Below are 8621 nucleotides of genomic sequence, written 5' to 3'. Positions count from 1 at the left end.
TAAAATGCTTTATAATTTGTGAAAGAGTAATTCCTGAGTAATTCAAGACATTCAATTGTTCACTCACAACATAATAGTTAATAGTTAACATTTACTTAGCACTTACTGCATACCAAGCACTGTTATATGCACGGCACATCGACTAACTCCTTTAAACATTACAAAGTTATTGTTTTCATTTTGGAAATGAAGGAACAGAGGCAAAGAAAGATTAATTTTCTAATGCTAGAAAATTAGAACCTGCCCTGGAATCACACAATCAGGGTCAGAGACAGAACGTGAACCCAGAGACTGGCTCAAGAGTCCATACTATTAAATACTCTGCTCCCTGCCTTTTTCTTCTAGATGGTTATTACATTGTCTTGGCCATCTTTCATTCTGTGGCACTTTCACAGAGTATCTTGTGTGAAAGCTTCAGCCTGAAGCTTTGCCTAGTGAACTGAAATCGAGTTAGATGTTACAATGGTAGATTACATTCTATACTATGAAGAGTAGGTCTGCTCAGTAGTTCATATGGAATAGTCAGGACCATATCATAGGAATAACTATGTTATTAACATAGAATCATTAGAACACCTGGAAATAAATTTTCAGCCATACCATCTAGTTGTTGTAGATTGCTGTAAACAATTTACCTCAATTAAGTTTAAGGGTTTTGTGGACAAGACTCTTAGCCAAGCTGCCAAAATTGGAGAGTCAAGCTGAAATGGTGATGTTGACCTCTAAGTTAACTGAAGTGTTTATCTGAAGAGCTGGCCAACACATCTTGACAGATTTCTCTAGCTCATTCTGTGACTCTATGGTCAACCACAGGAGCTACCCTACTGAGTTATAAATGGGGAAATAATTCTAAACTTGCTATGTGCTTCCAGCCTACCTGAGGACTTGCACAATAAATAAGAACATAACTTAGTTACTGCTCTCTGTACACATTGCTTACTCATCTGCACCCCCAAAATTATTTTTGCAAGAATTACAGAGATAGATCAAGTATGATCAAATCGTTCTTGCTTCCTAATAGGTACACAAGGGTGGCATCATAACATTGCTAGCTGTGAAGATTTTCCTCTAAGAGCTGAGCTAATGGAAGCAATTTACTGCAAACCAGTTAAATGTTTTTTGTAGTTCTGAGGACTCACAAAAACCAAAAGCAGTAATTCTATGGCCACTTCCTGTTCTGAAGTGCTCTCACTTGTTTCTGTTTCCAAAGAAATCACCAAAAGGGAATTCTATATTCCTTCAAAGGGGAGATATATGAAGTATGCCAGGGGTTGCTATGGTTCAGCATTAGTTCTGAGATGGAATGGAACTCAAATTACATGAGCAATGTAATTTTTACAACATCAAATAACTATCTTGTTGAAGGCTGTTACAGTTATCTATAGCTACATTTTAAATTACTCCAGGGGAGCCTGGGTGGCTCATTCAGTTAGGTGTTTGACTCTTGGTTTCAGCTCAGGTCATGATCTCAGGTTCTGCTGGAGATTCTCCCTCTCCCTCTCTTTCTGTCCCTCACCCCGATTTCTATCCCTTTAAAATAAATAAATAAAATCTTCAAATTACTCCAAAATTTAGAGGCTTAAAAAAATGACAACACCTATTTTGGTCATAAATCTGAAATTTAGATAGCTTGAAGAATAGTTCGTCTCTATTCCACTTGCTAGCAGCCAACATGGCTCAAAGGCTAGGGGCTGGAATTATCTGAAGACTCATTTATTTATATAAATCGTGGATGATGCTGTCAGCCAAGTTATTAGCTAGGACTTTAAGCCAGAACACCTACCTGTGGCCTCTTCATATGACCTGGACTTCCTTACAACATGATGGCTGATTACAAAGGGCAGGTGCCCTGAGAGAGAAAGAGAGAACCAGGCAGAGGTTGGATTTCCTTCCATGCCCAGGCTTGGAAATCATACAGTGTCATACCCATCACATTCTATTGGTTGCAGCAGTTAGAAAGACGTATCCAGGTTCAAGCTCGGGAACAGACCGAACCTCTGAATGGAGCCAAGCTTAGCGCGACTCTGTGGGAAGAACTTGTGAAATGGGATACATGTTGGTGCAGCAATCTTTGGAAAACACAATCAGCCACAAAGGTCTACTAGTTTCTTTGAAGATTTTTTTTAATTTACCCAAACAGAGCAATGCCATTTTTAGGGAGGCTTGCCTTTCAACCTCTGTTTCTTGGAGGATGCCCATGAAAGTACTTGTCTTTCTCCTTTCTGGATTCAAAGAGAAGATTAAGTCTTTTTCTCTTACTCTTACATTGGCAACACCATATTAAGTACATGGTAGATTTCAGGACACATGACTAGCAATGTTTTGTGTATTACAGACAGTATCTTTTTGTATGTCTGTGGTCTTTAGAAGTATTTTTGCAATGAACTAAGGGGGAAATATAAAGAGTATATGGATTAAATTTTAACAATTATGATTAGCTTTATAATACTATGTAAATTATATTACATAATGCTATTGCTAGATGCCTGTGCTTTCTTGTATGAAAATACTGATGTTAGTATTTTCCTCATACATTTGGGATATTATAAATATTATCAAGTTAATGAATGTGATTTGTTTTCAATGCAAAAAAAAAAAAAAAGCTATGCAACCAAAGGATAATCATTCTATCTTGAATTTGTAGGTAACAAATCAGATTTGATCATGGCCAACATTTTTTTGGCATTTCATGTGATTGAGATGGTTTGGTGAGATTCAGTGAATTAACAGTATCTTCCCAAAGAGGATAAGAGCTGTAATAATACTTCAAATCATACTGTGTGTGCATTTGAGGATGAGATGATTATGAAGCTTTCATACCTCTTGTAAATATTTTGCTTTGGTCTAGATTTTGCTAATTGTGGTATATCACATTCTATCAAATATTCTGAATTAAGGGAGAAAATCATGGAATATCTTTAAAAAGATGGATTTCTGTGACTAACACAGTGATAAATACAGCTGAAGAAACTGACTGCCCTACCCTTAATTCAGAGGATATTACTTAGTGGAAGAAAAGAATTCTATCAAAGAAGGAAGGCTGTTGATTCTAACACCTAATCACGGCAGCTGAAAAAAATGAAGAAAGGCAAAAGCATCTTAGATTTATGGGCAAAATTCTGCACAACTGCCGAGAAGAGTAAAATTCGATCATATTTGTTAAGTTGGTAATTTTGTAAAGAAAGAGAGAAAAGTCGAGGCCCCTGGGTGGCTCAGTCGTTAAGCGTCTGCCTTCGGCTCAGGTCATGATCCCAGGGTCCTGGGATCCAGCCCCACATCGGGCTCCCTGCTCCGCGGAAAGCCTGCTTCTCCCTCTCCCACTCCCCCTGCTTGTGTTCCTGCTCTCACTATCTCTCACTCTCTGTCAAATAAATAAAATCTTTAAGGAAAAAAAAAAGAGAAAAGGCAAGAAAGGAAAATATGCTGCTTTTGTTTTAGGAAAAAAGTGATGAAATGGTGTTGTTTTTAACAGTGTTGTTTACGAATGCTCTGAACATTTGTGGACAAGAACCAAAGGAAGGTTTTTTGTGGAGGTTATTTTGTTTGTTTTTGTCTTTGTAGCGTCTGTACTTTCTAAAATTGCCCTGGTAACTGAATTTTAAGGCTATTGCTCAAACCTGGTAGATTTGAGGCAAATTGTTTATGAAAGTGTTGTAAAAATAAAAAAAAAAAGACTTGAACAAGACCATCTTTAAAATTAGAAGCAATGAATTGGAGTGGTTGGAAATAAAAAAAAAAACCTTAGTTTCAGCAAAGGCAAAATTGTTAGTGAGTCAAGATAATTTTCTCAAATAGGTGTCTGAATTTGCAGAAAGGGGTGAAAGAATAAATAGCTGAGAGGGCCAATTATTATAGGTTAATGAAAAATAAATAGCACAACTAGAATAACCATTACCCACCCACATACTTGCACATATTAGTAATGACACTTCTGTCAATACGTACATATAAGTCACTTTTATTCCCTCTTCACCCTTGCACTCAGTGTATGGAGAAGCATAAAAATGAGGAGAAGAAGGAGAAGGGGAGGTCATAATATAATAATTTTAGAGCTCCATGTTTTAAATATTATTTCAATCCCATCTTTTTTTTTTTTTTCCTGTTACTGAATCAGTGTTTCAGGAAATCCTTCCCCCTAAGGTGACAGTGCTTAGGTAAACTAAGAGAAGAAAGCGGCTGTCATGTTTGAAGAAAGGGAGAAAAGAAAGATCAGGAAGAAGGGCAGGTATAGGGTACCCCACAGGGAGATGAAGGAAAGCCAAAACAAGGAAAAGAGAATGAATCAGGAAATAAGGAAGAAAGGAAATAAAACCAGGGAAAAAGGCAGAAGCAAAAAATGAGGACCCTGCAAGCCAGGTGCTGGCCCAAGATGGGTCATCGACTACACCCAGCCCATTGTCTGTAGGTGCACGGCCCCAGCGAAGAATGGTTTTTACATTTTTAATTGGTTGGAAAAAAATCAAAAGAAGAACAATATTCTGTGACATGTAAAGTTATATGTCCATAAATAAAGTTTTATAAGTTATATAAAACTTGTGTCCATAAACAAAGTTTTATTGAAATACACCTATGTCCACTTGTTACATGTTATTTAGGTTGCTTTTTGCTACAACAGAGGAGTAGCGGTGAGAGAGACTGTATGGCCCTCAAAGACTAAAATATTTATGATCTGGCCTTTACAGCAAAAGTTTGCCAACCCCTGGAGTAATCTATAAATATTTATGAAATATCATCTATGTGCTCAGCACCACCCTCTATGGAGAACACAAAAGAAAAGAGAAAATCATGAAGACCTGGCTCCTATCCTCTGGGACTTACAATCTGATTGCAGAGGGGAAAACTAGTAACAGCTGTTCTTCATCTTACCAGTAACTACAAAAATTGGCATTAATGTATGGTTTATCTCTTCCTTGTTCTTGCTGAACTGGATACCTTATAAGCAGAACTCAGGCATTCAGAATACAATTGCATTCTTAAAATTCCTACTTATATCCTTAACCTCTAGTGTAAGGTGATCATCCACATTTCCAACAAACACAAAATACCACGAAGGCTTGACTTTGAATGGATAGTCCAGCAAAATCAGTTTCTCAGTGAGACAACTCCTAAAAGAAAGAAAGGTTTTGGCAAAAGATGTATACAAATGTCTGAGGATAAATGAGGCCCTTTATGTCAAGTTGCCAACCTAAAGGGGACAGAATGGGTTACCCTTATTGGGCTAAAACAGAAATAAAACTGCCCGGTGCATTGTTCGCAATAAATTTCTCCCCCACCCCAAATTAAGCTTGTGTCTTCCCCATTGCCCAGGAGTCTGACCTGAAGAGACGGGAAAGCAGAGTACTCACTCAAGTGTTTTCTTTGAGAGTGGCAATTTTTCATACTCCTTAAGGCTCCACCGTCTGATACAATGATCACAAACCAAGCGTGGCTATTGAACACTTGAATGTGCGCAGTCCCAACCGAGATGTGCTGTAATTATAAAATACACACCCCATGCTAAACACTACAAAAAAAAAAAAGGAATGCAAAAGGGGTGCTGGGTGGCTCAGTCGTTAAGCGTCTGCCTTCAGCTCAGGTCATGATCCCAGGGTCCTGGGATCCAGCCCCACATCGGGCTCCCTGCTCAGCGGGAAGCCTGCTTCTCCCTCTCCCACTCCCCCTGCTTGTGTTCCCTCTCTCGCTGTCTCTCTCTCTGTCAAAAAAAAAAAAAAAAAGGAATGCAAAATATCTAATATTGTTTCTAGATCTCAGTTCCATGCTGAATTTAGACAAACTGTTTTGTTTTTATTAGTTTCACCTATTTCCTTTTACTTCTTAAAATGTGAATAGTACAAAACCTAAAATCACCTGTGTGGTTTGTATTATATTTCAAGTGGACAGAGCTGCTTTAACATGTTGATTTAACAGCTGTTAGGTCTGTGTTAAAGGGGTAGCCCCGTGGCCCCTTTCCTCACCTCCTCCAAGTCTTGGTTCAAATGTCACCTACCCAACAAAGTCTCTAAATGTAAATTATAACTTCCCAAATTCCTGGCCTCCTTCCCCAGTTCTCTTTCCTTTCAGTTAACGTTCATTGTCATCCAAATTACTCTATAGTTTACTTAATGATTTATTGTTTGTGGTTTTTCTCCCTGCCCCTGCCCTCCACGAGCCAGAACTATTGTCTGTTTTCCCTCACTGATGCATCCCTAGCACAGAGAATAATGCCTGGTACTTGATGGTAAATTTAAAAATATATATACATCTGCTGAATAAATGAATGGGAAATGTTAAAAGAAACACTGCAAAATATTCTACTGAAACATCGATGGCCAGTCTTTGAAGCCTTTAGGGAAGGTTGTCAAAGGATGGTGCTCTCTTCAAACTTCTCTCCTGGCAAGCCTCCCTCCAACTCATACCCAGATCTATTCCCCAGGCCTCCACACCCCCCATGTTGAGACCTGGCTATTTGTTCTCTACATCCTGCTCCTAGACCAGCTGAGAGATTCAGGATTTGGGGTACCAGAGACCAGATATTGACACTGGAAGGGTCTTACTGAACCTCCTCCACGCAAGTGAATTGATATGCAGTATCTTAACAAAATCTTTCTGAGATATAGTTTGCACACATGCCTTCATCTGACTGGATTAAAGTAAAACCAAGTGAGATCTATCCATTAATCTCTGGGTATAAAGTGAAAGCCATCAGCAGCAGAAGTTCTTAGGAAATGGTATGTAAAACACACAAAAAGCAGAAACAGACTCATAAATACAGAAACCAAACTGATGTTTGCCAAAAGGGAGGAGAGTGGGGAGATGGGAAAAATGAGTGAAGGGGAATGGAAGGTACAGGCTTCCAGTTATGAAATGAGTAAGTCGCAGGGATGAAATGTACAGCATAGGGAATCTAGTCAATGCTATTGTTATAGTCTTATCTCGTGATGGATGGGAGCAACACTCGTGGGGAGCAGAGCATAACATGCAGACTTGCAGAATCTCTATGTTGTACACCTAAAACTAATGTAACATTTTGGGTCAACTATTCTTCAAGGAAAAAAAAGGAAGAAAGAAATGGTATGCAAAACACTTCCGGGTGCTGAATTAATGACATCAAATATGTAACAGTGTGAACTACAGAAATTGGGCTATAGATATTAATGACACCCCAAACTTTTCATATCAGGGGAATAAAAAGAAACACGACTCTGAAAATGGTCCAAATCATCCAAAAGTTCTTGACTTCATCCAAAGCACATCAAATTCCAAACTCCTTCGACTTCTGCTTAAGTTTTAATACATTAAATCATGCCCAAACCATATCTAAATGGAGATTCCTTATGTACAGAAAGAATTATTATAGTATCTGCTCATTTCTTATATCGAAGTTGCTAATATCCATTTCATTTTCCTTTTTTTCCATTTCACAAGGAAGAGAAATGGTCTCATTTTGGCATAGTCCTTACATTAAACCTACTGCTCAGCTTCTCAGTGCAAACCTTACATCAAAGTAGAGCTGACAACTCCTATTATGTGACCCAAGAGTTGCATTGGTTACCTCATAATAATTCCCCAAAGGAACTCTCTGCCTTTGTGGGTGATGTACTCACCATTAGAGAGTCACTCATTTGTTTATGTTATATAATCTGAGATAAGACTTTTTATCTTTAAAAGTCTTTGTTGAAAGTCGGAACTCCATGGAGTGTTATACATGACTAAGGCATCATTAGACGTTGTACCTTAGCATAAATTAGTGTATCAAATTATTTCCCTATTTAATCAAAATCAGTCGACATTGATATTCTGAGAAAATGAGGCATGGGAAATGAAAATTGATGAGAAGGTCAGGAAATGGGAGAGTACTATATTTAGAGTATTGGACTTAATCCAGAGTAGAGAGGATTTCTTACAGAATGGAAATAAAAGGCTTTGGTCAGTCATGAGGAAACTGGGAGCTGGGAAAAGGGAGAGAGGATCAGGATGAGCAAATGGAGATGGGAGGGAGGAAGAATCTGTGTAGAAACTTCAGTTAGTACTCCATGCCTCCTCTATTCTCTCTCGCTCACTATTGATATTGCTCAGAGTGCCTCTTTTTATTTAAAAAAATTAACCTCTGTACCCAAGGACCTGGCAAAAACCAGAAGGTACGTGTATATTGGAAAATTTGAGGAGAGTTTAATTAAAACCACTTTTCACAAAGACATGTGCAGGGTTTCAGAAAAGCAAGAAGACATGGGAATAGTATCTGGAGACCAGCAAAAGAAGCGAATTGTTACCAGCCCTGTGTCTGAAAACACAAAGAGAGGGGAGGGTCTTAGAGCCCAGACACAGAACTGGATGGAGAGGTTTCCTCACAGGAGCTGTGGCCTTTGGTAGAGGAACAAAGCTACTCTCAGCATCGTGGCAGACAGGAGACATAAATGCCCTGACCTCACACTCCTCCTCACCCTCAACTTCCTGCCAGGGCCTCCATTGACCAGACCCCATCATTAACAGGAAGTCCTGTTAAGAGCAAGGAAGCCTGACCTCTTTTCAACATGACAAGAGGAAGAATCTGTTTCTGTCAACTTTTTATAGACTATTATATTTTTAATAAATTATTCTTCAGTTCAAAGTGAGTTAATGCTTTCCTCATCTTCTCCATCTTT

Source organism: Mirounga angustirostris, unplaced genomic scaffold (assembly GCF_029215605.1).
Source record: "Mirounga angustirostris isolate CCGP_5_RB_7025 unplaced genomic scaffold, mMirAng1.0.hap1 SCAF_3, whole genome shotgun sequence".
In the NCBI taxonomy this organism is placed as follows: domain Eukaryota; kingdom Metazoa; phylum Chordata; class Mammalia; order Carnivora; family Phocidae; genus Mirounga; species Mirounga angustirostris.
The sequence above is the reverse complement of the archived record's forward strand: the minus strand, read 5'-3'. Positions refer to the sequence as shown.